Here is a 4338-nt window from a genome sequence, read left to right on the forward strand (position 1 = left end):
TGATTTGAGGTAAAAAAGTTCTGAATTTACTTAGAGGAGTTCAAATGTGGTTTATTTTTGTCTGCACCATGCTTGCCCATATTTGTAGCTTTTCTGAAGTAGTTAAGGAGTTTGATAAAGAGGTTTAAGAGTGAGAGAGAGACAAAGATTACCCCTCAGGCATCCATTCTCTCTGTAGCCAATGCCACGCCCCCCAGGTGCTAATCTGTTTAAGGAAAATAGTGATATATGTAGGGAGTATTTAAGTGTTTAAGGAAAATAGTGATATATGTAGGGAGTATTTAGGATGAAGCTATGCTTTTCATTGTCTCCAACACCACCATATCACCCAGTACTAGGGTTCCCAAGTCCAAAATACTCACCAGCGGGGGAGCCCTGGCTGGCTCTGGGAGCCGTTCCCGGATGTGTGTGCACGCTTTGCGCGCACGCGCGCCACCAGCACGTCATAGGAAGTGACGTGCAATGTCGACCATGTTGAGAGTGTGGCCACAATCGAGGGAGGGAAAACCATAGAGTTTTCCCTCCCCGATCCGGGCCATGCCCCCAACGTGGTCGACGTGCACGTCACTTCCTGTGACGCTACGCTTCGGGGGGCGGAGTTCCCCCCAGGGCCCGATTCTGCGGCGGCGGAAATCGGGCCTCCAAAGCGGTGTTTACTTGCCCCTTGCCCCCACTTGGCAGCCCTACCCAGTGCCATATATAAATGTGAGCAAGCTCCATACCAGAATATGGTTGAAAGGACAGATAATCTCACTTTACCCAGTGAATCTCCCATTGAAAATGTCACATTCTTCCTGTTTCTAACCCTTTATGTTGATATAAGCCACCGGTTGTGCTCCCTACAGATTTGAGCTCCCTGTAAATAATACATCTCATGGATGTAACATTTCCTCTTCCAGTAACATTGCAAATCATTTTCTGCAAGCTCTTAATGCCTACAAAATCCTCACTGTTAAGAGTCTCTTCAGCCCACGCAGCTGTGTCTCTGTCAGAGGAAAAACTTGTTCCCTACAATATTGTGTAGATTTTTCTTCCCTGGTAAGAGGCAAAATGAAAGCTACTCAAAAGTAACTGGAAAAATGTGAGAAGCAGCAAGCAAGCAGAGTTATGCTTCTGAAGCTGTGAGCAAAAACATCACATCTAGAAGTGGCTCTAGAATTAGCATACAGGCGGTGAACTGAAAAAAAGGAGTAGGGATTAGAGAAAAGAACATTAAGGTTAGCTTTGGGCATTACTGTCAGAGCATTGCATGTTCTCTGTGCCTCCTTGTAATACCTGATAGTTTTCACAACTTCCTTTGCTTTGGGCTGGGTAAGCAAACCCCTGTATCACAGCACAGAGTTCTCACAGGGGATTACGAGCTCCAATCTGTATACATTTAACATTTGCTCAAAATGGTCTCTCCGTAGCTACTGATCTCGGCCTCTACTGTAGTGTTTAGAAATACCTCCCACATGTTCAGGGATATTATAATTTTTCTTGCCTGTGTCCCATGTTCCTTACAACCTTGGCCTAACTTGCAAACCAGGTATGTTAAAATGAATGAGACTTACTTCCAAGTAAACATTGTTTTGGACTGATTTCTGAGTGACTGTTAAGCACCTTACGACAATCACTGTATAGTCAGCAACCGCCTGCATAGTCGTATCTTCATTACATTGAAACCTACAAAGGATATGAGATCAGCTGCCCTGGAGAAAATGGCTGCTTTGAAGGGTGGACTCTATGGCATTGTATCATGGTGAGGCCTTTCCCCTCCCCAAACTCTGTCCTCTCCTGGATCTACCCCCAAAGTCTCCAGGTATTTTCCAACCCAGACCTGGCAACCCTAGTTCTGCAGCAAGTAGAATTCCAGTTATGCTCCAGAGCAGACAATAAGGACTGTAGTGAAAGGAGGAATATGTAGATATAGGTGAAAGAAGTCATGGCTTCCTCATTCTCACTTTCTTAGCACAGTATCTCCATTACTACACAGTACGCTATGCAGAACAGAACCAGTGTCTTTATATGGCTGTATTTCCTGGTATCATATGGGACCAATTACACTACATGGATTCAGCTAGACTCAGTATTCAGGGAAGAGTTATAAAGAGAAGTAGACTGATTTACAATAGCACAATGATTCTCAAAATATGTTCATAGGAAACTCATCAGTATTCTTCAGTGAGGTCAGCAGTGGTGGACAAGTTGCCCTGAAAGAGACTTATGCACTATTTCTGAACATCCCCAGTAATGCACAGCTGCAGGGTGTGTTGGGTGTATTTTTGGGTACACATTTAGCTAGCATAGGGATGATCGAATCCCCATGCAAAGTACTCTACAATGAACCTAAGAATATTTTGTAACATGCAAAAGTTATTCAGTAGATGCAGTTCCCTAAGGGTAGGAAAGTTTGCAAACCACTCTTATGGGGAAGGAGGAAATGCATGACTTCTGAAAGTCAGCTGGAAGACATGGGCATAACATATTAACAACATATCTGCTTACTGTATTTCTGCATGAGTTCCACTATGAGAGGAAATGAGAGACTGTGAACTTTAAAAGAAAGGGAGGCACAGAAGGAAGAAGGGTTATTGATGTTATGTGGATGGTGGCACTACTGAGTTTTAACAGAGGTTTTCCCCATGAATCCTACAAGACGTCCAGTAACAGTATAACTATAAAAGGTAAAGTATGTTGGTAAGTTACTGCAGTCCTGCAGTATTCCTGTGGCCTGATTGTTTTAATAGGGTAGATAACCATTGGTCTGGACTGCTGTGTGTATACTTCTTACTGCAGTAGTAGTCAATTATCATGTCATCTTCTTGTCATGCAAATTGGGAACAACCCTTTTTCTGGGAAAATAAATATGTGTGAGCTGTAAAGACAAGGTGTAGGAGAAGGATGAGAGAGAAAGGGATCTCAGTTATAATCAATATCAAGTAGCAAAGTAATGCCTTTCCCAAATACCTTATACGGCTATAGCCAGCCTTAGTCACTTCTTGCCAATTTATGTTCCCTTTGTGTTGGTGCCATGGCAACTCCTCTGCGTTTACTGTTGGCATGCTTGACAGAGGAGTTCTCCGAGAATGAATTCCTTGACCTTCCCAGATGCTGCTTATTTGGAGTTCATAAGATTGTTTCTTTTTATAGGCAGCAAGTTAAATTGGGATTTTCTTACATATGCAAATAAATCAGCTTGCTCTCTGACTCTGATCAAGAAAGAATCAACCTGCTCCCCCAGCATCTGCCACTATTTATTTAGGATTTTTTTAAAAAAAACTGTCTGAGGTAAAGACTTTAGTTTTAAAAGCAGAAGTAATATTAATTTTATGGTTGTGATATGAGTAACAAATATAAAATGCAAACTGATGAGGTAATCAGAAGCCTGGATAAACATGAATGTCATATTTACACAGGGAGAGCTGGATGTACCTAAGGCTATTACAGTAATAATGAAATACAGATGATCAAGTTGTCAGGAGAGCAGGTCCAAATGCTGGCAGGTACCTAGAGTAGGCAGGTGCCAAAGGATAACTGCTGATGCAAGGATCACCTCCTTCAGCAACAAGCTTTCTAGCCTACAAAAGTATAGCAAATCTTGAAGTGGTATAGCAGGGGTTGATATGGAACTGGCTTTCAGGGATCATCTGGTTTCCAGAATCAGAAAGATTCTGGGTTTTTGCATAAAGTACTCTATGTCCTGTTCACATTCAGGAACTCAAGGAAGGCAGGGCTAGCAAGCACTATCAGAGCTGTTAATCCCATAGCAACCAGAGATGAACTGACGTTATTTATAAGAGTAAGTGCCTGCAGCTGTAGCAGTGGCCTGGAGTCTGCAGACACTCACAGCTGCACCTTATCCACCATCCAACAAAGCCTTATGGTGAACCTCCAGATGCCTCATGGTCACTGGTCTTGGGCAACTTGTCATGCACTCCACTGTCTGAGCTGTGCTTCTGCCCAAGTCTTGGGATCCTGGGACAACCATGGGGACCTTATGGCAATAAGCCACTCTCCTTCATGGATCCCTCAGCAATCTCAGTTTCTGGTGGTGGCTCCTGGTCCAGTAGCCACAGCTGGATGTAAGTTTCCTGAGAGCCCAAAGGCACTTCAGTGTCCGTCATGGTTTTGTCATCCGCGCCCCAACACCCTAGCTCAGGGGGAGTCTTAGCCAATGGGTGATGGGGCTGTTGCTCCTGGCTCTGCACTGAGGCGGGGGGAATACCTACAGCCCCACCCTCCACAGAAGGGGGAAAAGAAGAAAAAGAGATTTCTGCTGCAGCTTTCATCTGCCCATCTGTGGCTTGGGCAGCTTGCTTTCAGTGGCAGCAGTGATTGCTGTCCACCTCACATGAG

The sequence above is a fragment of the Gekko japonicus genome, unplaced genomic scaffold, assembly GCF_001447785.1.
Source record: "Gekko japonicus isolate JY-2015 unplaced genomic scaffold, Gekko_japonicus_V1.1 scaffold525, whole genome shotgun sequence".
In the NCBI taxonomy this organism is placed as follows: Eukaryota; Metazoa; Chordata; class Lepidosauria; order Squamata; family Gekkonidae; genus Gekko; species Gekko japonicus.